This window comes from Aquarana catesbeiana, linkage group LG08 (genome assembly GCF_042186555.1).
Source record: "Aquarana catesbeiana isolate 2022-GZ linkage group LG08, ASM4218655v1, whole genome shotgun sequence".
NCBI lineage: Eukaryota > Metazoa > Chordata > Amphibia > Anura > Ranidae > Aquarana > Aquarana catesbeiana.
Genome location: NC_133331.1, coordinates 138,670,249 through 138,696,968, shown reverse-complemented (window position 1 = coordinate 138,696,968; position 26,720 = coordinate 138,670,249). Strand labels below are relative to the sequence as shown.

The following is a 26,720-nucleotide window of genomic DNA, read 5'->3' as shown; positions in this document are numbered from 1 at the left end:
TTACATCTGTACCTGATCCCAGCAACCTCCTGTATGTTACTGGGTGAAGAAGACTCATCATGTGAAATACAGACAGCTGCACATTCTTATTTTGTTACATTATAGCTGCACGTAAATATTTCTGGACTCTGAAGTCATTCATGGACTTACCTCATAGAAATAAGTATTACTTACTCAGGAGGCATTTACTCTATAAATGTGACACTAATATAGAGGGCATTTATCGGTGAACTTTGGGCACTGCTAGGAAATACTCTGAGCTATGGCTGCAGTGAATGTAATTATAAATCCAGGCAGTGCTGATTCATACTCAGATCACATGGCAACAGTCTGAATGTCAGTGACGGCATGGGCATACTTTGAGCACAGCAGGCAATCTCTGCTTAGAAAATCTCAACTAAATAAGGTAAATAGATAAACTTTTTTGTATAAACATGTTTTGTTACAGGCTTTCTGTAGCAATTATGAAAAAAAAAATATTAAGAAACAAAAATGTAATATAGTGCAGCTTCGCAGTAAAGATAAAAAGATAAAGATATGGTGGCTGCATTAGTTTTCTTTTTCAGGATAATGAAAAAAGGGGGCACAATGTGGGCCCACTTTCCCAAGATTGTGGCCACCCCATCCCAGGCTATCTTAAATATAGCATTAGTAGCATTTAGTGTTAATGGGCATTCAAGGGATGCTGTCCCTTTAAGGATAGAGAATAAAGGATCCAGCAGGAATCAATTAAAACCCTGGGAATATTCCGGAATACCGGGATAGGCTATATAAGGACAGGTGGAAAGGGGCTTTCCCTCTTTTCCGGTGTCCAGAGAAAGAAGGTAAAAGCTCCTACCATTGCTGACATGAAGTCCCTTGGCAGGCAGCTCTTTGAAAAGGTGGGCAGTGAAGGAGGAGAAGCATGGCTATGCCACTGCCTGTCATTAGCTGAAGAAGAGGAAGAACAGCAAGAGAGAAGCAGGGGAGGTGGAATGGTGTTGGAAGGAGCATGGGCACAGAGGGGAAGTTCAGGGCTGCAGGAGGGGAAGCCCACCCATCGCGAGCGTCCAAGACGAAGCTCTCCTCCAGAGAGGAGCCGACAGGCTACGGAAGAGGTCAAAGAGGTTCTTGTGCCGCCGGGGAGAGCAGAGGAAGATGGCGGCAGCATGTCGTATCGGGGCAACTGCGTCGGCAAAAAGAGGCGGACATATTCGCCATCACCAGCAGGCAGGGGGGGGACATCGGGATCAGGCAAAGCAGCCCACAAGAATGGAAACAAGTGAGCCCTCTGCGGGCTCCTAGACTGCAAGAAGCAGCGGTCATACAGGAAGGCACTTGGTATGCAGAGGTGCCACAGGTGTTGCCGGTTGGGCAGGTACCACAAGTTCCAGCCCCCAGGGTGCTGCTGGAGGAGGAGGCTCAGCAGGAGGCGGTACAGCCTCCAGCAGCTGGTGAGCTAGCACAATTAAGTGCCTTATCTGGTCTAGTAGGATCACTGTCGTCTGTTGTTAAATCTTTATCTAATGTGTCAGTTCATACTGTCTCTCCAGCTACTGTCTCTGCACCAGTTAAGCCTTCTGCTGCTGTTCTTAATATTCAACCTGCTAACTTGTCGTCTCAACACAGCCCGGTAGTCAATTTTAATGTTGGGATTCAGAGGGATGTATTAGGTCCTGGGCCATTACACACAGCTGCATCTGTCAGGGTTAATGTCCCTGAATCTTGCATGAAAGATGTTATGCCCTGTGAGATGTCTCCCCTAAGCCATTTAAGTTTATATGGTTAAGGAGAAAATATGGAAAGAGGAGTATTGATGTACTTTCTCTCCTGCCTTTTCATAAGGATTTAATGGTTAGAACAGAAAAAAGGGGGGAAGAGAGGAGCGAGGAGGTCATGAACCCAGGCCAATACCCAGGTCATTTAACAATTGGTTGCAGACATATTGTATCTATTCTGGCATAATGGCAGAAAAGCATCCAGAATTATGCGGGGGCTGTTCCAGCATTTGGACCACGTTTTGGTAGCCTATACAAATTTTGGAAGGCTGGGGTGATTCTATTGCTATGAGTCTTTCAGGCGAAAATTGTCCATTCACCCTTCATTCAAATAGGGAATGAAGGACGTGGGTCTGTGGCTCAATTTGATTCTGCTGCAGAAGCAAGGATCAGTTAACTCTTCAAATACAGCCTATAGAAAAGGCTGTTTTGCATTCAATGAAAATCAATGCTGTTGGCATGCCTCTTGTAATTACAGGCACGAATGTTCATTTTGTGCTGGAGCGCATCCGGTGGCGAAGTGCTTCAAGAGAAATGCGAATGCATGTTCCAGTCAAGCGCAGAGGGAAATTTTTCCGAAAAGCCTGCATTCCAGTGAGGATAGAAAAAATGCGCCCATGGCTGGACAGTTACCCAAACAAGGAGAAAGAATGTTTTCTCATTGAGGGATTTTCTAATGGTATTCCATTGCATTCTTTTTCTGGGGAAGGGTGTACAGTGGTTGGTAATTTGAAATCGGTGGAGCTTTTTCCCCAGGTGGTTAGGGATAAACTGTGCAAAAAATTTGCTGAGGGGCGAATTGAAGGGCCTTTTGAATATCTGCCATTCAGTAATTTTCGCATTTCCCCATTAGGTGTGGTGCCTAAGTGAGAACCCAACTCATTCCGCATCATTCACCATTTGTCTTGACTTTTGAGGATGCAATCCTCAAAAGTAGGTATTTTGGTACTGGGGCTTTATTGGCTTAAGCTGATATAAAATCGTCTTTTTGCCTTCTGCCTATTTCCCCATCAGCTTTCAATTCATTAATTTTTTGCTTCCATAATTCAATAACATCCTGTGGGATGTTCTTTGTCATGTTCGTATTTTTAGGCCTTTTCCACTTTTCTTCACTGGGTGCTTTGTTTTCAATCAGGTTCAGATAGTGTGATTCGCTACCTGGACGATTTTTTATTTGTAGGTCTGCCAGACTCTACTCTTTGTTCTGAGTTGTTGCAAACATTTTGTGACATGTCCCAGTATATTGGTGTTCTGCTGGCTGAGGAGAAAACATGTTTGCCTACCACGTAATTAGAATTCTTGGCCATTCAAATTGATATTTACAGGATGAAATTTCATTTGCTAGAGACAAAGTTGAGAAAATTTAAATCTTTGCTGGCACTAATTTTAAAGAGGAGGAAAATACGGCTAAAAGAAATGCAATCGCTTTTAGGTATCCTGGCATTTGCTTGCAGGATTATGCTGGTTGGCAGAATCTTTTCCTGGTGCCTTTATCTTCCCACACCTGGTCTGAAATTGCCTTTTGCCTTTTGACCAGTTAAAGAGGATCTGTTAGTTTGGGCCAATTTCCTCGATAGTTATAATGGGCAGTCCTTTTTTCAGGCAGATTTTATTTTTGCCCCAGATTTTGTTCACTGATGCGGCAGGTTCCAAAGGCTTTGGTGCTATCTGGAAATGCGCAGCATGGCCAGAGTCTTGGATTAACAAGCATGCCACCAGGAACGTGGCTCTGTTAGAATTGTTCCCAATATTGGTGGCCTTGGGATTCTTGGGAGCGGATTTTGCAGATAGGCGCATTCTGGTGGAAACGGATAATAGAGGAGTCTTGTATGCAGTGAATTGCCTCTCATCAGGTTCCTTGTTGGTGATCAAGGTGTTAAGGCAGGTTGTTTTTCTATGCTTGAAATTCAATATTTGGCTTAAAGCTAAATATATTCCCAGGATTTTGAATAATATAGCCAACTCATTGTCTCGGTTTCAGATGAACTGGTTTTCGCAGTTGCTTCCAGAAGTGGACGAGGAAGGCATCCCATGTCCAGAACATCTGTGGGAGGTGATATGACATTGTAGAAGCAATCAGGGGCTCAGTAGCCCCCAGACCTGGTCAAGTTATTCAGCTGCCTGGAGAAATTGGTTGTCATTTACAAGCAATGAGGGTTTTAGTTTCAGTAATCCATCTGAAGAAACTATTTTGGCTTTCTTATCTTTTTTAATGCGGCAGCATTTTTCAAGTAGTCATGTGATGAAAATGCTGGCTGGCATTTCCTTTTTCTTCAGGTTAAGGGGATTCCCGCCTTGTACGTCTTATTTTTTAGTAAAACAGGTGCTGAGAGGGTAACAAAAGGATGACCTTTGTCTCGGATAACAGAAGACCAATCTCTCTTGACATCGTTAGTGGCCTTTGCGGGGTTACAGAGGCGGATTGTTTTTCAACATATGAAGCTTTGCTTTTCAAAACAGCCTTTGTGCGCACGTTTTTTGGTGCGTTCCACTTCTCTGAGTTAGCGCTGGACAATAAACATGGTAGTTCTGGAATTTTGTATGATCAAGTGGTGGTTGACCACTCTGGCATGCATATTTTGCTGCAACATTTCAAAACAGATCAATGTGGAAGAGGCAGGTGGTTCAATTTATGGGCTCATGATAATGTAGTAGCGTAGCTACGGTTCAGCAATTCATGGGGGTCTAGGCCTCCTTGGGTGGGGCATTTCCTTATCCATTCTACTTTAGCACCACTAACCAAGTACCAGTTTGATGCGGTGTTGCGGAAATGCCTGGAACATATGGGATTAAGCAATTTTAGTTTTTCCTCCCACTCCTTTAGGATAGGCGATTAATGGAATCAGCCATTAAGGAGATGGAGAGGTGGAAATCAAAATGTTTTATGTTATATGCCAGGCTCAACGCAGTTACTCAGTGAATTTGTCCCTGAAACTGGAATCCTTTAAGTTGTATTGGAAGGGCATAAAAGGCCTTCAGTGGTATCAAATTTATTTGCACTTATCCAGACTATACCAAATATGCCCCTGCCTTCTATCTTGGTTGTTCATTTAGGGGGTAATGATGAGGAAGAGGGCTAATAGGGCTCTTGAAAAGTTAATGCCCAAGATTGGTGGGTTATCATATCGACAACACAAACTTCTGTTTTGTGTTTTATTTAATTGGTTGCATCTGGGGAAGGTATATGGTAGGGTGGGTGTGGCCTGCAATCTCATGAAAAAAGGGGGCACAATGCGGGCCCCCTTTCCTGAGATTGTGGCCACCCCATCCCAGGTTATCTTAAATATAGCATTAGTAGTGTTTAATGGTAATGGGCATTTAAGAGATGCTGTCCCTTTTAAGGATAGAGAATAATGGATCAAGCAGGAACCAATTAAAACCCTGGGAATATTCTGGAATACCAGGATAGGCTATATAAGGACAGCTGTAAAGGGCTTTCCCTCTTTTCCGGTGGCCAGAGAAAGAAGGTAAAAGCTCCCTCTCGCCCCAGTCACAAGCACTTTTATGTAGTAGGGTCACCCTAGATCAGGGGTGCCCAACCTTTTGAGGAGCGAGGGCCACTTTAGCGACTAGTAACAGGTCACGGGCCACAATGAGCGTAGCAGGCGGATGGCAGGTCTGTGTCCACTCTGCATATGTAGAGCAGAGACAGATGCAGCCCTCTCTACCCTAAGGGCCCTCTGATCTGCCCAGACAGAAGGGGACAGATCCCCTTCTGATTTTTTAAGCAGATCGGATTGCAGATAGGTGGGTGTAAGCAGACCTGAGTCTGTTTACATCTGCCGCTCTAGACAGACAGACCCAATCGGACCGATCATGTGAAAGGGGCCTAAGGCTGCTTTCACACTGATGCACAGTGGTTTACCTGCATCTCAACTGACCTTGATCTTCACTTCTTCCTCAGGATTTCTGCAGCTGGTTGCTGCTGTCCCCCAGGTGGTTATAACTGGTGGCTGTTGCTGGCTGTCCTCCAGGGCTGGTACTGCTGTTGGGTACTGCGGACAGGTGTTGGTACTGCTGGTTGGTACTGCTGACGGGTACTGGTACTGCTGGTGGGTACTGATACTGCTGGCTGGTACTAGTACTGCTGGTGGGTACTGGTACTGCTGGCTGGTACAGCTGGTTGGTACTGCTGGTGGGTACTGGTACTGCTGGCTGGTACTTGTACAGCTGGCTGGTACTGCTGGTGGGTACTAGTACTGCTGGCAGGTACTGGTACTGCTGGCAGTTACTGCTGGTTGGTACTGGTACTGCTGGCAGGTACTGCTGGCTGGTACTGCTGGCTGGTACTGGTATTGCTGGTGGGCACTGGTACTGCTGGTTGGTACTGGTACTGCTGGCTGGTACTGGTACTGCTGGTGGGTAATGTTATTGCTGGTTGGTATTGGTACTGCTGGCTGGTACTGGTACTGCTGGTGGGTACTGGTACTGCTGATGGCTACTGATACTGCTGGCGGGTACTGGTACTTCTGGTGGGTACTGGTACTGCTGGCGGGTACTGGTACTGCTGGCTGGTACTGGTACTGCTGGTGGGTACTGGTACTGCTGGTTGGTACTGGTGCTGCTGGCTGGTACTGGTACTGCTGGTGGGTACTGGTACTGCTGGTGGGTACTGATACTGCTGGTGGGTACTGGTACAGCTGGCGGGTACTGGTACTGCCGGTGGGTACTGATACTGCTGGCAGGTACTGCTGGCTGGTACTGGTACTGCTGGCGGGTACTGGTACTGGTGGCTGGTACTGGTGGCTGGTACTGGTGGCTGATACTGGTACTGGTGACTGGTACTGGTGGCTGGTACTGGCTGACTGGTACTGGTAGCTGGTACTGGTGACTGGTACTGGTACTGCTGGCTCTGGCACTGCTGGCTGCTGTCCGAGATCACGGGTTCCCGTGCATTAGTGTGACAGAAGTATGCAGCTGCAGTAGAGAGCAGAGCCGATGCTTCCTGTCACAGGTGGAGTACATTTGGTATCACTCCGCCTGTGAAGGAGCCGGCGCTATACAGGAAGCATCAGCTCTGCTTCCTCTAGCAGCAGCTCTGTTCTTCGCGCTGATGCTCATCTCAGAGCAAGACATGGCAGGCCACATCGGAGGGCGTCACAGGCCACATGTGACCCACGGGCCACCAGTTGGGCACCCCTTTCCTAGATTATAGGGGGGACAGGTTATTTCTATGTAAATATGTGGTACTGCTGCTCGAGTTCTGAAAACTGAGCAGAAAAAAAACAGTTGTTTCTTTGAATTTATACTGTTATGTGATGATAATAAAAGAGTTATAAAGGATATTATTGTTTAAACCAATAAAAGTGCTGCGGCCAATTTTTGCCAAACTTCTGTTTTGTGTATTAATTAATTGGTTGTATCTGGGGAAGGTATATGGCTGTGGCCTGCAATCTCATAACTCGCATTCTGTCTCTTCATGTCTACTTTCATATTTCACTGTACTTATGGGGGCAGCCATAACTGACACATAAGCTAAACTTCAAACATGCCTGCCTTTATCTCTATTGCATTGTAGATTGATGGGAATATACATTTTAAGCCTTCTTTCCAGCTCAAAGGAAGTGACAAGTACTTTCTGTACTTACTAAAAATGTTCTTAGCTTGAAAATGAAATCTAATGTAGTCAACACTCCAAAGGACTGGTAACTAGGGATGAGCCCGATGTTCGAGTCGAACGTAAGTTCGAGTTGAACATCTGGTGTTCGCCTGTTCACCGAATAGCGAATAATTTGGGGGGTTCGCGGCAAATTTGAAAGCCGCGGAACACCCTTTAATAGTCCATGGGAGAAATCAAAAGTGCTAATTTTAAAGGTTAATATGCAAGTTATTGTCATAAAAAGTGTTTGGGGACCTGGGTCCTACCCCAGGGGATATGTATCAATGCAAAAAAAAGTTTCAAAAAAGGCAGTTTTTTCAGGAGCAGTGATTTTAATAATGCTTAAAGTGAAATATTCCTTTAAATTTCGTACCTGGGGGGTGTCTATAGTATGCCTGTAAAGTGGCGCATTTTTCCCGTGTTTAGAATAGTCCCTGCACAAAATGACATTTCTAAAGGAAAAAAAGTCATGTAAAAGTAATAGTGGCTATAGTAAATTGTCGGGTCTCAGCAATACAGATAAAAGTCATTGAAAAAAAACGGCATGGGATCCCCCCAGTCCATTTCCAGGCCCTTTGGGTCTGGTATGAATATTAAGGGAAACCCCGAACCAAAATAAAAAAAATTCTGTGGGGGGTCCCCCCAAATTCCATACCAGGCCCTTCAGGTCTGGTAGGGGTATTAAGGGGAACCCTGCGCCAATATTTTTTTTTTAAATGGCATAGGGGTCCCCCTCAAAATCCATACCAGACCCTTATCCGAGCACGCAATCTGGCAGGCCGCAGGAAAAGAGGGGGGCGAGAGAGCGCCCCCCCTCCTGAACCGTACCAGGCCACATGTCCTCAACATGGGGAGGGTGCTTTGGGGTATCCCCCAAAGCACCTTGTCCCTATGTTGATGGGGACAAGGGCCTCATCCCCACAACCCTTGCCCAGTGGTTGTGGGGGTCTGCGGGTGGGGGGGCTTATCAGAAACTCCAACCCCCAGATCCCGGCCTCCTCCCTGTGTGAAAAGGTAACGGTCTACAAATGTACCTGAGGGCGGGGCCACACAGTGATGTTCCTGAGTGACCCCCCCCCTCTGATGCACGGGGACCCGTTTACGTAACCGGGGGCCCCGCCCCCTCTGACACCCCAGGAAAGCCACGGGGAAGTCTCCGTGCATCAGAGGGGGCCCCGCCCTCAGTTATATAAGAACTGTCAAAGCGAAGACGCGTCATACGGCAGGTGCCTCCCATGGAGGCGGGTCGGTCGCGGCTTTGTTTTTTTATATCTTTTCCGGTCCGTCGGCGGAGCGAGAGTAGAAGATGAATGAACTTCGTGGGACATTTTTATTTTTTTATTTTTTAATAAAGAACTTGTCCCCAAGCTCTGTCTTGTCTTTTTTTTAACATTTTGACACTTTTTTGTGAAATGATAGGGGTACATTTGTACCCCGTTACCATTTCACACAGGGGGGCCGGGATCTGGGGGTCCCCTTGTTAAAGGGGGCTTCCAGATTCCGATAAGCCCCCCGCCCGCAGACCCCCACAACCCTTGCCCCAAAGCACCCTCCCCATGTTGAGGGCATGTGGCCTGGTACGGTTTAGGAGGGGGGGGCGCTCTCTCGCCCCCCCTCTTTTCCTGCGGCCTGCCAGGTTGCGTGCTCGGATAAGGGTCTGGTATGGATTTTTGGGGGGACCCCCACGCCATTTTTTTAAATTTTGGCACAGGGTTCCCCTTAAGATCCATACCAGACCCTTCTGTTTTTCAAACTTTTTTTTTCATTGATACATGTCCCCTGGGGCAGGACCGGGTCCCCAAACACATTTTATGACAATAACTTGCATATTAACCCTTAAAATTAGCACTTTTGATTTTTCCCATTGACAATTCACTATAGCCACTATTACTTTTAAATGACTTTTTTCCCTTTAGAAATGTCATTTTGTGCAGGGACTATTCTAAACACAGGAAAAATGCGCCACTACAGGCATACTATAGACAACCCCGAGGTATGAAATTTAAAGGAATATTTCACTTTTATTGTTTCACTTTAAGCATTATTAAAATCACTGCTCCCGAAAAACGGCCATTTTTAAAACTTTTTTTTGCATTGATACATGTCCCCTAGGGCTGGACCCAGGTCCCCAAACACTTTTTTATGAAAATAACTTATGCATATTAACCCTTAAAATTAGCACTTTCGATTTTTCACGTTCATGTCCCATAGACTTTAACGGTGTTCGCGCGTTCGAACACATTTTTGGCCTGTTCGCATGTTCTGCTCCGAACCCAACCGGAGGGTGTTCGTCTCATCCCTACTGGTGACCTGCAATATATTAAGTTTGTATTTTTAGATTTGGATATGCTTTACATAAATATATTTACTACCCTATTTCACATATAGGAAATCTCTAAGGCTTTGTTCAAACCTGAACGTAGTATGTTTTGTGTTGTGCGTTTTAGTGCATTGTTGGTGCGACAGCCCTTTGATTTGAATGGGCTGCCTGTCACACGACAAACGCACCAAAGAAACTTAAGTAACGATTTTTGTTACTTGACATTGTGTGTTTTGCACGTTTTTCATGCTACTTGCATCTGAGGTTTTATTGGAAAATAATGGCACCGCAAATGTGTCACATGTTTTAGTGCATTTTTTGCACTTTCTGAAAACGAGTGCAGTAACACACATTTACGCCCAAGTTTTCACTGTGCCCAGGTGTGAAAGCCTACAACCTGTTATACTGGTAGCTGAGAAAGTGGTAGTGATGCTAGCCAATCAGTTACAGGTACACTACAACCATGCATTAATATTCCGCATTTAAACTGATGCAGAAGGCAAGTAGCTATCATTTTACTTCAAGTATTCATCTTCAGCATTTAGCTGTTCTGCCAGATAACTCCCTACTCTTCCCTACTGCAAACTAGACCTTGACACCCAGTGATGATTAAAAACCACCAAAAGAAAGTTTATTCTGTCTCAAAAAAATGATAAAAATTTCATTTGGGTACAGTGTTGCATGCCTGAGTAATTGTCATTCAAAGTGTGACAGCACTAAAAGCTGAAAATTGGACTGGAAGAGGGTGAAAGTGTGTGGACTTCAGGTGATTAAAATCTGTCCTGAGCCAAGGATCAAGGTGAAGAAGAAGTGGTGAGGCAAACTGATATAAAGTCCATCCGGATTGGAAGGAGGAGGTCTACTTCACATCCTGTATTTCTAAGCTTCCTTGGGGAAAGCACTGTTTGACCTACTTATGTGTAAGGGGTCAATATATTTTGGTGAGCCTCCAAGTAATTTTTGAGATCACATTGAGCACATGTCGAAACACATTGGGACTAATTCCTAAATAATTCCTATAGAATTATTTATGTATATTGAGTAACTTCACAGTTTTTTACACACATTTGGAGACTTATGATCACATTGGAGACTTATGATTGTAATTAGGATATACAGTATGTGTTTTTTTTTTATATTTGGGGGTATTTACAGCACAATTCATAGTATTTATGCATAAGATCCACAGGATCACAGGGAAACGTATAGAGGGAAAAATGTGAGCAACACCGTGTACAAGGACTTCCACTATGGAGTGAGTAGCAAGCAGTTTTTAAACAATAATCGCTATGGACCTGATCTTTGAAGGTACAGTACATGAGACCAAATGCTGGTCCAGACCTTATTGGTGAAAGTCCAGGGCGATTCATGGGATGAAAATGTTTCACTTTGCACCATGGGATGTATGCCTTCCAAGTGCGATGGTAGTTGAGAGGATGACTTTCTAACCATCAACAGTATAGGAGTAAAAGAAGCAGAAAGGCCCCTATCCTTTAGGGTCTGGACTGCAACAAAAGATTCAGAGGATCTGGAAGGATCCATGAAGAGTCTGCCAGGACCGAATATGACATCTGCCTTGGTCAGTTCAGTGGGATTAGAGTTTTTGGAATTTTCTCCATCTCAATCCTTCAGAACAGATCAGGGAGCAGTCTAAGAAGGGGAAAGGCACTTAGGCATCCACTACATAAGTCAGATGATCCCTGCACCTGAAAATGAACCTTTCCAATTTGTTGGTAAATCTGTAAGCCAGGAGGTCCATGTCTAGTGTCTAAACATTGATGACTGAGGAAGTTTGCTGACATTTTTTAATACCTGTGTAGCACTAACTCTTGGTGGAGCTGCTGGTTTAAAGTGGGCTTGTTACCTTCACTCTCCTTCCCTCTGTTTCACCGGCATCGGGTCTAGGGTTCCGTTGAGTTTACCTCCGGACGATACAAGCACCAACACTTGAGTACGTTTTCAATGCTTTATTCAACAATTAACGAAGGAAGTAGCAGGAAAGAGGCAGAAGGGAAACTGCAGGGAAAGCTCAAATACCTTTCTGTAGGATTCTTGACAAATGTCCTTTAAAGTTGAATATTTCAGTAGAATGCACTCCCCTCGTGGGACCCACTCTTTGCTCGCCTGAATAGGCCGTTCTCACTTGCCTAGCAGCCAGTACGTAGCACGAACAAAAGTCTCTGCCACAGACTTGTTTGGGATGAACCTGTACGATCCTCTGCCACAGGATGTATTGGTTTTGTGGTGAATGTCAGTCACAGTGCGTGAACCTTTAAGCCAACCCGGCAACACTATGCTGTAAAGTTACTTTAGGATACGTCCTCCAACCAAGTCACCAGGCCCCTCTCCAGACCAGCACTCTGCATGATCCTTCCATGACGGGTCCCTCCCTGGGATCTCCTCAGTTGTCCAGCTTCTTCACTCTGGATAGACAGCTCAGGACCATTCCTCGGCTGCTGTGGTAGGCCCCAGACAAGCTTCTGGGCCCACCCATGCGCCGCAGCGATGCGGGCCTCCGGAATGGAGGACCACGAGGTAGCACTCTAACGCATACCTGTCGGCCAGGAGGGCCAGCAGGTGGCTGCAAAACAACCCTAAAACATGGCGTCTGTCCCATAAATACCCTCTCCCAGAATCCCACTCGGAGGACCACCTCCACCGAGTTGTCTCCGGGACAGAAGAGCATCCATACGCTTTGACACGTTGCCTTTCCAACACTAGCCAGTAGTAACAACGACACCCATCGGCCTAGTATGGAAACACATGCAACGTCAACCAAGCTGGAACAGAGGCAAATCTAACTTCCCCTAATGAGCAATTTACCAAATTTACCTATCAGATGGTAGATCGCAAATCTACCAGCGCTACACCTGGAATGTGCATGGCGGACAGGACTGATATGTGTAGTTCCACCCGAGTCTGAGTCTAATCTGCCTCTCTATGAGCTGTGAGACTTCTAGTTCCCCCTGGTAGATAATGTAAGCCACTGCTATGGCACTGTCCAACTGAATCCTGCTTGGATGACTCCATAGTTGAGAGGTTCAACATTAAAGTGCTAACCAAATTGCCATGAGCTGCAGAATGTTCTTCATGAAATAAGCTTCTTCCAGTGACCAAGCCCCTTGTACTGAGAAAGAGTACAGGACTTATCCCCAGACCAACAAGCAGGCATCTGTTGTGAGAATCTTCCAGCTGAGGAGAAAAAAAACTTCCCTTATTCCAGATCTGAATGTGTGACCCACCAGATCTTGGACAGGGAGGTTTGCAGAAGCAGTCACAGTTACTCCAAGTAATAAATCAGTTCCAGCTCGGACTTCTGTTCATTCAGGATCCAACAAAATTGCTGCAGGGTTTGAAATGTTTGTTTTGCATCTGCCAGTCTTTGTAGAGACTTTGACAGGTTTAACAATAGGAAGAGGGGCAGGGTAAGACCCACAAGCCTGGAATGTCCTGGATCCAGGTGGTTGCAAAAGGTCATCAGGTGCCCCCCTATATTGACAAGTGGGGGCATGCCTTCATTGCAAAGAGGACTTGGCTGCAGGCTTGGCGGATTTTGGAGTCCAGGGCTTGCGGCATAAATAGGTCCCAGGCTTCATCTTGGATTTTGACGCCTGTGGGGAATGAAATACTGTAAATATATTTTAGTACAGGAGCAGAGGATTTTTCAGACTGAAAAGGCTTTAGACTTTTTTGCTAGGGCAAAAGGGGACTTTTCCTTCTTGTTACTTCCTAGATAAACTTGTCCAGGGCTTTTCCAAAAAGTGTTCCTCAAAGGGCATATTTAACAGGGGTTTTCACACAGATTTGCAACATTTTTAGCCAGAGGGTCTTTTGCATGTGCACAGTGAAGAAAGACTTATCCTGGAGATTGGGCAGGTAACATCCACCAGGCCATCAACACAATAGAGCAGTGCCACAGGCACGACTTTCAGCTGTTAAAGGATAAAGAGATTCGAGAGGCTGGAACCCATGTCACTGGACACATCCTTAGCCCAAACACCTAAGGTCTGGCATATAAACATAGCCATCCACAATAGCAAGTTTCATAGCAGGCCTTACAAGGGAAAAAGGCTTTGAAAAGGGCCTCTAGCCTTTAATTCACCTGATACTTGAATGCCATAACACCCCATACTGGGACAGTTAAAGTCTTAGTTAAAACAGTTAAAACAGGCAAGATCTACAGAGAAATACAAGGCTAGATCTACAGAGAAAAGTTCAATTTTTTTAAGAACGCCTCCTTCATGGTAGATTATTGGGCAAAACACTTAGGAGGAGAAAGGATCTTGTCCATGTTAGGCCAATCACGATATAAACCAGGCTGTAACAGTAAATGAACAAGAAAGGGCTTTTTAGGCTGGGGTTTTAACGTTAACTCAGACTAGTAACCTTAAGTAAATCAGTCAGGTTGTTCAAAGTCTAAACACATGTGGACTGCACCTGTGAGAGCCGCAATAAGTTTTGGAGTTATGTCTTTTAGTCCTCAGATAACAAGTCATCATAAAATAAAGTACCATCCTTAGTATCTTCAGCTAACCATGTCATGCAGTGTACTAAGTGTACACAGTGCACAAAGGCACATTACAGGCCATCCCTGCTCCTTTTTCATTACCCAGTCTAGGATACGGCTTCCAAGCTTTGCCGAGGAGCAGCTAATCCAGAAAGCTGCAAAATGAGCCCTAGGGTCTCCGCAGCACTGAAGTAATGTTGGTACTGTAGAGGAAAAGCAAGCTTGATAAAAGCAAGAAGGCAAGCTGGAAAAGGGTGTCCAGTGTCCAAATCTGAAAGTGGCAACATAACCTTACATCTCTGAATACAATCCTGAGTATGGTCAAGAAATAGTGTTTTGAAAAAAAAAAAGTTTTACCACACACAGTGCATTAGCAAACTGCGTTAGGGATAATTTTAAAGTGGACTTTGTACTACAAGCAATATCCACTTACTTTCCCTCTCCCAACTGCTAAAAACCTGCAATATATATAAAAAAATCTGCAGGAGAAAAAAACCCTTAATAAATATATTTAACTGTCTCCTGGCTTCCATACTACAATGGGTAGTGTCATGTTCTTTCCTAGGAGCTCCTGGAGAATTCAGCGTTTTCCTATCCCATGAGATGACTACAATACAGGAGTATCTTTTCGCAAGAGTTGGGATATTCAACATTCTCTGGGATCTCAAAAAAGAAGGACGCCCTTGCTAGACATGTGCAGGTGTTTCTTTCAATAATAATTTAAAATATGTACTTACAGAAAATATGTTACAGTTCCAGTGTAAAATATATAACAGATTTTGGGTGGAGTGGGCTTTATATACCACAAGCCGGTAAAGGTCTCCTTGAGACATTAGGTATTATTGCATATATTCATATAATGCCAACATACTATGAATTGCTTTAACAAATATAAACTGTAGAATCTTTATTGGTCTCGTCCTATCCCTGGCACAGCTATGACACAGTATTTTGAGCTCAGCTGTACTGAGCTTGAAGTTTTTCTGACCTCAAGGAATGCACCAAATTATTCTATAGGGAAGAGACAGGAGGGCTTCCCTGGTGCCACATAATGATAAAGGAAAGAATTGCTAACATGATAGAGCAACAAGCAGTGATGTCTGTTTTATTCAGTCAATAAATTTTGCCATGTGTTCTAATGCCGCGTACACACGAGCGGACATTACGGCGGACTTTGCCCGGCGGACTTTTCGATGTACTTTCCGACGGACTTTCTGAATGAACGGACTTGCCTACACACAATCCACCAAAGTCCGTCGAATTCGTACGTGATGACGTACGACCGGACTAAAACAAGGAAGTTCATAGCCAGTAGCCAATAGCTGCCCTAGCATGGCTTTTTGTCCGTCGAACTAGCATACAGACGGCGGACTTTTCGACCGGACTCGATTTCAACGGATAAATTTTAAACAAGTTTCAAATCTAAGTCCGTCCAACTTTTGAGAAAACAAAGTCCGCTGGAGCCCACACACATCGAATTTTCCGACGAAATCCAGTCCGCCGGGCAAAGTCCGCCGTAATGTCCGCTCGTGTGTACGCGGCATAAGGCTAATAAAGTCATCAGTGCATTACAAAATAACAAAGAATGTCTGTCCTAGGCAGCACTTGCAAAAACAAACATTGTTAAAATCAATAAATATGAAACAAAGAAAGATTAAATAATAATGATAAGTGGTCAGTCCAAAATATTAATAAGTGCCCAGTCCAAAGTAATATTGTTCCCGTAAGGGTCTTGTAAAGACCATCCCTTAATATTGGCCCTACGTTGTATCTTATTGTAACGTGTAACTCAAAGTGTTACTAAACCCAGTAATATGAAAATAGTTTATCCGCCCCCCACCCCCACCCCCACAGTGCCCACAGCTTATAAATCTTCTTACATTAAAATACTGCCACTATATACCTTTTTGGATGATCTGTATACCACGGTTACATGATAAACTGCACAGTTTCTCCAGTGATGAGAGTTCAGGTAGGAGGAGACTACAGCCTGTATACACGTCCACGTGTGTGATGTCAATATCATGTGACCTGGCTAGCTCTGAGAATAAGTAAATGTTCTCTCCAGCATAAAAGACACAACTGAGCATGTGCAGGTTGGCTACCCTGCCTGTGTTAGCTGGCCTTCCCCAGATAGACAGTGCAGGGAGGGAAGGATCTATGCATACAGGATAAAACAGCCTTTTTACAGAATGCAGAGGATAAACCACTTAAGTTCCACAGGGAGTATAACAAGCATGCTATGCTGCATATACAGACTGATTTTACTGTTGTGGGTTTAGTAACACTTTAACTTAATCTAGAGTGCTTCTTTAACAATGATTTGTAGCTTACAGTCTAGTATGTGGCAACATTGTCTGTTATTATAGAAAAGGATGAATTTGCTATATCAAAATACTGAATCTGAACGTGAGAAATATAACCATAGACAGTCTGGCAATATGCCCAGAGTGTATGTTTAGAGAATGTAACTATAATATGCTGATAATATGTCTAGAACTAAATAGCCTTCAGATATATATACTTTAACCACTTCAGCTCCGGAAGGTTTTACCCCCTTCCTGACCAGGCCATTTTTTGCAATACTGCACTGCGTTGCTTTAACTGACAATTGCGCGGTCATGCGACGCTGTACCTAAATAAAATTGATGTCCTTTTTTTACCCACAAATAGAGCCTTCTTTCGGTGGTATTTGATCACCTCTGCGTTTTTTTTTTTTTGCGCTATAAACAAAAAAAGACTGACAATTTTGAAAAAGAAACAATATTTTTTACTTTCTGCTATAAAACATTCTCAATAAAAAAAAAAAATAAAAATAAAACTTCTTCATCAATTTAGGCCAATATCCTGGTACATATTTTTCTTAAAAAATATCCCAAAAAGCGTATATTGATTGGTTTTTGCGCAAAAGTTATAGCATCTACAAACTATGGGATAGATTTATGGACTTTTTATTTTTTAAATGTTTTTACTAGTAATGGCGGCAATCAGTGATTTTTAGCGGGATTGCGGCGGACAAATATGACACTTAGTGACACTTTTTGGGAACCAGTGAGACCAATACAGTGATCAGTGCTAAAAAAAAATGCACTGACACTGTATAAATGACACTGGCAGGGAAGGGGTTAACATCAGGGGAAATCAAAGGCTTAACTGTGAGTGTTTTCTTACTGCATGGGGGACGGATGCACTCGAGGAAGAGAGACATCTGTGTTCCTGATTAGCAGGAATCACAGAAGTCTCTCCTCCTGTCTGACAGAACGACGGTCTGCCTTGTTCACATAGGCAGACCGTCATTCTGTCTTTCCAGCGAGTGATAGCGCGTGGTCGCTGATTGGCTCCCGCTGTGTCCACTCACAGCGGGAGCACGGCTCCGGTGGCGTGCGCGCACCCCAGAGCCATCCACGAGAAACAGGTATGTGATTATGTGCTTAAGGGCGGTCCTTAAGTGGTTAAAAGATGTGAATTACTAAAAAGTGCTAATTTTTGAGAAATATATGTCCATAACAATCCCATAAAAGTGGGTCTGTCTTACTATGGTGACAAGTATTGGGTGGACATTTTCTATTGGTTTAATGTTGTAAATATTGTTCGGTCATATCCTGATAATATACTGTATTTAAGATACTGAACATGGAAATAGAGACAAGTAGTGCATCATTCTGTGTCCGTGTCTGACCTGCATTGCTACCACAGGGATCTGTGTCTGTGTGTGTGTCTGAACGTGTGGAACGGAGAGTGCTGGCAAAGGTTAGTATATATTATATAGATTGGTAATATGGAAATGAATAAAACCCTTAGATATATGGGTACCGTTTACGCTTTACAAATCTGGGATAACCGTTCAGTTAGTATAGGAGTAATATATACTGTAGGAGGTACACCCTATAGAAAGAGAGTTACTATTAACTTGTATGATAGTTGTAGTTCCCTTTTAGTTCCTATATGCAAAAATTCCACAAACTACAGTGTCCGTCCATAGAAGAGTGAAGGAGATACTTGTGTCTTGACACCCAGAAAAGTAATTGGTAATGCTATGTCACCACGTGCTCATATAAAACAATCTGCATCCTCCAGATTGCATTGACCTCCTTGTTATACAACAAGAAAAGTCAGCCTAGCTTTTTGTTCATTCAAGGACCAGATTAGACATGTGCGCCGTCAATAAATTTGTTTTGTTTCATTTTATTCCGTTTCATATTAGAATTGATTTGTATTTCATAATTCGTGTCTGAAATTTCGTACTAAATACGAATTTTCGTTAGGTTCGTTAAATTTTCATAACAATTACGAATGTTCGTTATGATGAACTTATCATTATGAGGGGCTCCCACCATCCCTGTGCTGTGCTGACTTCCTGGGTTTTTAACTTTTAGGTTCGTTAACTTTTCGTAACAATTACGAATGTTCGTTATGATGAATTTATTATTAGGAGGAGCTCCCACCATCCCTGTGCTGTGCTGACTTCCTGGGTTTTTAACTTTTAGGTTTGTTAACTTTTGATAACAATTGTGAATGTTCGTTATGATGAATTTATCATTATGAGGGGCTCCCACCATCCCTGTGCTGTGCTGACTTCCTGTGTTTGTAACTTTTAGGTTTGCTAACTTTTCATAACAATTACGAATGTTCGTTAGGAATTTGGATCTGAAATTCGTAAACGAAATTTCGTATTTCGTACAAAATTCGGAAGCATAGCAATTCGTATTTCGGATCCTCCCGAAGGTACGAATTTACGGAAATTCGTACGAATTTACGGAAATTCATACGAAACTAATCGCACATGTCTAGACCAGATCATGCCACTAGGTTGATGCCTGGGATGGATATCCTTTCCTTGTGGTTAGATAGGTCAGTGATGGAATGGCTCAGATAGCAGGGATCCAGAATCAGTAAAAGGAGAAGAGGAATCCTCTCATGGTGTAAAAACTGCTTATTTATTGGTAAAAAGCCATTCGCTTTCAAAGCAAATACTTAAAAACATACAAACTGTAAATGCCCAATCTATCCGATCATTTAGGAAGCTGCCGGGCAGTTCGCACACATCCCACCTAGACCGGAATACCGAGAGTTCTGCTTGAAGGAATTTCATCATCACGTGACGTCCTCAGAAGCAGGGACCTTCTGCTTCTGGGAAGGTCACATGATGAAGCATGTCAAGTAGAACACTCGGTGGGTGGCGGGCATTGAGATTGATGATAGATTTACAATGAGAGATGTTTATTAAGAATTTTTGGGTTGTTTTTAAAGACATGTCAAACAACTGAGTGTCTTTATTTCTAGCTTACATTTTTTTTTTTGTGGTAATGAGTAGGGGTACTATGTATTCCTTACTCGTTCACTTGCAGTGACAGTATCTGGGGGGCCCCCTTATTATCAATAACCCCTTGCCAGGGTTGTTAGAAAGAGGCCCTTGCCCGCATCTTTAACATGGGGACAAGGTACTTTGCCAGGGGGAACTACTTCATTTCATACAATATAACAACTATTCCAACAGCTAAGATTATTAGCATAAGTACCATAATGCCTCCGGCATTATTTCTGTGTGGAAGTGTATCACAAAAGACCTCAATTACAATTGCCAATACATTCTACTAAGCACTTTCACAGAATGTTGTTTGGTAACATATTGTTACTAATAAACCCATGATAGTACATTGTTCTTTTGCTAACCAAAAGAACTCCATATATGTATGAAAGTATCTACTGCACTAAAACTTCTTAGAACCTGGGTGTTTGGTATAGCCAACAAAAGCACTTTAAGCCCTCATTTGGATGGTTTCATACATTGATATCGATATACATATGTAAGTGCACAAGTTGCCTTTGATTATCAAAAAAAGAAGCATACTCTTGTGGTACAAAGGTTATCATATAGCCAGATGGTATCAAAGATAAGTTACTTATCTAGCAATACAATAGCAACTTGCATGTGAAACCCATATGTACTGTAGTAGGGCCTACTAAAGTGACAGAATTCCAAAAATAAACATGTAAATCAGATAGATCAAAGCAAAAAATAGGATGCTTGGTGGACAACAAATACAACACAAAAGAATTTTTAGAAATAAGGCAGATCATGTATAAGGGTAACTATAAACCAACAGATAGTGCAAGCAATGTAACTAATTCTGGCTTGGATAGCAACAACTGGCAAAGACAACTAACATCCATGGACACTTAATGTATATGTGAACCTTTAGTTTGGAAAACAGCCTGTTTTGTTTAAAATAGTAATGAAAGGCAAAACACTTGTGTAGGTATTTAAAAATATATTACAAATAACCTTTTTTTCCATACTTAATCCCACTACCTCTGTTCTCAGCAACATAAGGGGTTTGGAGAGGTGGGGGTGGAGAAACATCAGCACACTGATGTACTGATCTTCCTAGTATAAGGCTGTGGAATAAAAAAAAGTTGGGGAAACAAACACTTTGTTGCATTGTGTTGCATTTTTGCTCCTGGGTTTAGACATGCTTTGAATAAAGGATACTTTTCAACATGTTATAAAATCTAAACCCATTAAAAAATACTCCTTTTTAAACAGTACTGTATCTACATAAGCTGACAACTTTTAGAGACTGAAGTGTGTGCTTCCTAAGGTCTCATTATCTGTTCCAAGTACATGAAATCACTGTACCTCTGTGTGAAACAGCTGATGGCCTGTTCAGGCTAAGAAACTTTAGTGGGTGTACCATATGGATATCTTTATTACAGCAAACATTTGTGTCAAGCAGGAGGGGGAAGGGTGCTCTAGGCTATATAAATAACATCACGTTTGATTGCGTGATAAGGAAATGGACTGCTCACCTAAAACGAACTTCCCGAAACACAAAGGGTCATATAGTACATCAATATTGCAAATTTGAAAAATAAAGGTATCAGAATAAGCACAACATATAAAAAAATTTGCTCTGCTAGCGCAAAGTAATAAAGAAATTAAAGACACAAACAATAGCACTGTAAATAATACAGTCTGTTAAATATTACAACTTTTAGGCAGATATTTTCTTAAAAAATATTGACTTTTGTCAAATAAAGTGAAATTTAATTTAAAAATAACATAATTTTCAAAGAAAATGTTTACTGTACTTTGTAACAAGCTATTATCTAATATTTTAGATATTAGTTCATCTAGAATCTGTTGCTGTACCAGATTGTTATAAGCTCTTACAAGTATTATATTATTGTGCATTGATTATGCTAATTTCTTATAATTACAAAAACATATGATTAAAGCAAAACCTTACAAACTGTCTTAAAACAGTAGAAAACATTCTAACTTGTATTTCCAGCAAATGTATAATATGTAAGTCAAAATGCCTATAATGCCCAAAATCTTTAAAGAAAGTCCGATCTAAAAACTGTAGGTATTTTTTTTCAGTTTCACTATGTAAGAATAATTCTCGGTCCCATTCAACAATCACACAGACAGCTAAAATAATGACTGAGGTTTAAGAACTGAAGTTTAGCAAAGTATTTTGCTAGAGTTTATAGAAATGAAATCTTACCGGTGACACACATCCAGCATCTGCACTTCCTCTCTCTTTCATGGTCCTTGGTCTCGTGCCTTCCTCTGTAAGGACAGTAATGGCTGCTTTCTTTTCTGCCTTTTTAGCATGCTAATTATAGGTGCCCTCCTCATCCTGCAATGGAAAAAAAAAACATAATGTCATGCCAAGAACTACTACCACTTGTTGTAGCTATGTACACAGCCTTCAAACTGAGGTTTAGACAAATTTAAGATAAGTCTCCTGATTGTAATAATCACAGATAAATTAACAAAGAATGTTTTTAAAGGAAATGCCTTTGCAGAGAGTATATGTTGTAAGTTACTTTTTATGTGACTTTTATTATAACAACATCTAACATTTGTATACATTTGATCTTCTACATAGTTGTCGTATCAAATAAAGAGTGTCTAAAAATATTTAGTATGAATTATTTCAATGTAAAAATGTTATTTAAAACTGTTATCTCTTTGTATAATTAATCTCTGTAAAGCAAAATTTTGTTGCCAAATGTAAAAACATTACAGCACGTTTTTGAATCTACAATAAAAAACACTTACATTAGGGGAACTAATTCAGTTTATCATCTATAAATGAATTTTGCAATGACTTCTACCCACAATCTCAACTAATTGTTGCACTTTTAGGTGGAACTATAAGAAGATATTTTGTTCCTAAATGCCGACAGACTACACCTCTCGACCTGTGTTGCAATAGCATACATATTTAGATAAGACGGCACTAATGGGGTGGCGCTGATGAGTGGCACTGATGGGCACTAATAGATGGCACTGATAGATGGCACTGATGGGCACTGATAGGTGGCACTGATGTGCACTAATAGATGGCACTGATGGGCACTGATAGGTGGCACTAATGGTCACTGGTAGGTGGCATTGATAGGCAGCACTGGTGATGAGGCACTGATTGGTGACATTTATAGGTGTCACTGATGGCACTGATAGGTGACACTGTGGGCAATCATGGGTGGTACTGTGGGCACTGGTAGGCGGTGCTGGTGGGCACTGGTAGGTGGCAATGTTGTGCACTGGTAGGTTGCACTGGCAGGTGGAACAGGTGGGCACAGATGACTCTGCAGAGGCTCTCCATGATCGGGACTGATTTCTCTCTCACAGCCGCCGGTGATCGGTGATTACCGGCTCTGTTAACATCACATTATCAGATGTCATTGGCTGACAGCTGATCACGTGGTAAGGGTTGGGATCGACCCCATACTCCGAGCTGTGATCAGCCAAGTCTCATAGACTTGCTGATCGCAGAGTGCACCGCGCGCTCCCTGCAGGGGGCGCGCAGGCCGCTCAAGCATGGGAGGACGTCTATTGACGCCCTCCCGGCAAAGTAGGTTCATGCTGTAGCCATCATTCGGCTATAGCGCAGATGGGAAGAGGTTAGTATGAACTATTTTCCAGCAGATTTGGGTGGAAATATGTGGTCTCAATTTTTACAGGTTGTTATATAGCCATACAATTATTTCATATGAAAAAAGGCCCATCAACGTAAACCTTTCCCATAAACCCTCTGGGAATTATGGCCATGTAAAAATACAAAAAATAAAACTTCCTGTATTCACAAAGCAGTTAAATCAATGTCCTGGATCAAAATATTACCATTCTATCTTTAGAAATTACATTGGATGAGGGAAAATTATCCAAACCATTTTTAAAATATTAATGTTACCATCTGTACTTCTTCTCCTTGTATAATAAATCCTCATGTAAAATGTAATTGGTTTGGATTAATAAATGACAAAAGGTATTTGTAATTTTCTGATCATGGTAATTAAAAAACATGTTTATATCATTATGTTCATGTTTAATTTCTACAATTTGTTCAGTAATGCTGTAGTGCCAGAGGGCTACAAACAAATGTCTTTCTTTTTTTTCCTTTTTGCTTAAATGGTTTCGGTTTTACTATGGTGTGATATTTTGGATTTTATTCGTTCATCTTGAGGAATACTAATGACAAATGTCTAACTTGTAATGTTACATAGCTCATGTCTAATACATTATTTTGCATCTGCAGAAAACAGTTTAATATTTATGTAATATTTGAAGCTGAACTCTAGGCAGATATAAAAGATACAATTTAAAGGGTAAATCCACTTTCATGGGAAAAAAATACCAAAAAAAAAAAAATCTAGCATATACAAATGCGACACAGGTTATATTGTAATTAAATGTTAATAAAAATTACCTTTCCTTTGCAGTTTGCAGCACTGTAATTTTCTATAAAATACAATGCAATATGGCAACCTAGAGGCGTTCTGTACACAGATGGTGTACAGAATACCCCCCAGAAATATAATTTCCTGCTTGTGTGATTGGCTCACTGATTTTGCCAGAAGTCTGCACTAAGATACAAGTCAGCTTTTGGGCATCCTCTGCAACAAAAATGTACTTTTTGGTTAGATACTCTCAAAGGCAAATCATGGCTAAAGTAAAGCAGACCCTGACACTTTACTCATTAGAGTCCTGCAGGTGCAGCAGCTGATTGATAATTATAAAACCACTCCCATAAAGATTCTGTTTGAATATGTACAGTACACAGACAAACAAACAGCTACTTCTTCAGAATAACAAAAGGTAAGAATCTGCCACAATGTTTGATAAAATCCTCGCAATGTACATTGATTAACCAGAGGGGAATTTTTTTTTTTGTTACACTTTAATGCGGCTTTCTACCTAATAATGCAACCCCCTGTAAAACGGAGATCAAAGTAGTAAAGAGGGATGTAACACAAAAAGCCAGTTAGTTGAAGTAGAACTATAGGCAAAACTTTTTTTTCATGGCAAGTTAATAATCCCTGTCAGATTTTTTTTTTTTGCCATCTCTGTCCCATTGCGGAGATTTCCCTTCAGTTCCTGTCCCATAGCCAAACAGGAAATAAGAGGAAATCCCTGGAAATTAAGGTAATTTCTTGGGGCACCCAGGTCACCAGAGCTAATGTCCCCATTGGAAGATTTCCCCTCGTTTACTTTTCTGGGAACAACCAAAAATGCAGGATTTTCTTTTACTTTCAATGATAATGCTAAACAGGACATATAGAGAGGGTGAATCTTCCCAACAGGGGCACAGGCAGAAATAAAAACCTGACAGGTGTTCTAAAGCCTCTTCACTGTATCCAAAACTAAAAAAAAAAAAAAAAAGTTTTGCCTTTAGTTATGCTTTAAAGTCTCATTGAACCCACATCATTAAAAGCTGTCAGTACATGCTGTTCATACTCACTCAGTCACTATATGATTAATTTTCTGTATTCTACAAAAACCTGGTTGATCCTGCTGTTCACTATCTCTCCGTCCTTTTCTGTGTCCCTGCTGCAATTTGAGTGTAAAGCAGCGATTATAAATAAGAAGCGGCGCTAAATCCTGATTGCAATCATGAATAATCATATGGTAAATGATGTGGCATGAAAACAATTAAACATGCAGTGAATATATATGACGTTCGGCCTGCCCCTGGGAAGACGTCACCAATGACGAAGCGCGTCGGTATAGGCTGTTACTGAAGACATCACGCTTGCTTAGCCATTATCCACGACATTCCTGTCTCATGAGCTGACAGTGGATTTTGACTCATTTGTGCCTGTTTACAACCTATCGAAGGTACTTCTTACATATTTTAAATAAAAGGACTTAAATGTTAGCAGGCTTCACTATGCTTGTTAATTTTTTTATTCCCGATTCATTTGGAGCTGCTGCTGAACAGTCACCCCCTATCTCGGATGCCGGGTTATTTTGTGCTTTTATGACCATAATAATTTATGGTCCACGCTATCTGGTAAGAAGCGTATATGCTAATTGTTGGTGCTTGGTGGTGGATTTCATCAATCAACCTTATTTATACACCTTTTTGCACTTTATGGACTCTCTTGTTTATTATTGAAAGGGACATTTTGATTGAAAGGACTTTTTTATGCTTAACTAGCACTGGATTTTGAACCTATTTCCTTATATCATGTTGATATAATTGATTTTTTAAAATTTTTGTTATTTTTTGCTCATATTTTATTCACTGCATGTTTAATTGTTTTCCTGCCACATCATTTACCATATGATTATTCATGAGTGCATTATAAGGATTTAGCGCCGCTTCTTATTTATATTGATCATTTACAGCTGGTATCATAGTTAGTTAAGTGGCTGCTCACTTTTTCTTTTTTACTTGACCTAGCGTGGATTTTTTTCCTGTTTTACAATGCAGCCATTGCCACCTCTACTGAGCATGCTCCAGTTTCAGTTACCTTCTAAACGTTTTATTTCCTCCATTCTCTTATCTGTGCAGCCCATGTGACTATATAGTTATACATGTGGGCATATACACAGGGATAAATGACAGCCCACTTCCTCTTTCCTCCTCCATGCCCACTAATAGCTAAACACTATAGAAGTGGGATATTACATGTTGATTGGCGGAGGCATCACCCCCCCCCCCTGTAATTCTAAGCACATACAATACTGTGCAAAAGTCTTAGGCAGATGTGGAAAATGCTGTAAATTAAGAATGCTTTCAGAAATAGAAGTGTTAATATCCAAATAATTTAAATTTTGACTCATCAGTCCAGAGCACCTGCTGCCAATTTTCTGCACCCCAGTTCCTGTGTTTTCATCCATAGATGAGTCACTTAGCCTTGTTTCCATGTCCTATGAATGAAAACATAGAAGCTGGGGTGAAGAAAAATGACAGCAGGTGTTCTGGACTGATGAGTCAAAATTTGAATTATTTGGCTGTAGCAAAAGGCAGTTTGTTCAGGGAGGGCTGGAGGGCGATACAAAAACAAGTGTTTGCAGGTAACAGTGAAGCACGGTGGAGATCTGTCTGGGACTAAAAGAAGAGACAGAAGGCTTTGGGGCAGCCTACATCCACAGAAGATCTCCTGTGGTTAGTTCCCCAAGATGTTTGGAACAACCTACCTTCCCTCAATAACTGTGTGCAAGTGTACCTAGAAGAATTGAAGAATTGATGCTGTTTTAAAGAAAGAGGGTCGTCACATCAAACATTAATTTGA

General features: G+C 41.9%; 1 protein-coding gene across 2 annotated transcripts in view; it reads right to left on the bottom strand.

Annotated features, from left to right (window-relative positions):
- The window catches only part of MYPN (myopalladin), a 290,321-nt gene extending 268,507 nt beyond the window's left edge, over positions 1–21,814 (bottom strand). Inside the window, exon 1 of one of the 2 annotated variants that reach the window (XM_073596444.1) lies at positions 21,695–21,814. The gene's annotated coding sequence lies outside the window, so the exon portion shown is untranslated. The remainder of the gene's footprint in view (positions 1–21,694) is intronic. The other variant, XM_073596445.1, reaches the window with a different exon arrangement.
- Between the last annotated feature and the right edge of the window lie 4,906 nt (positions 21,815–26,720).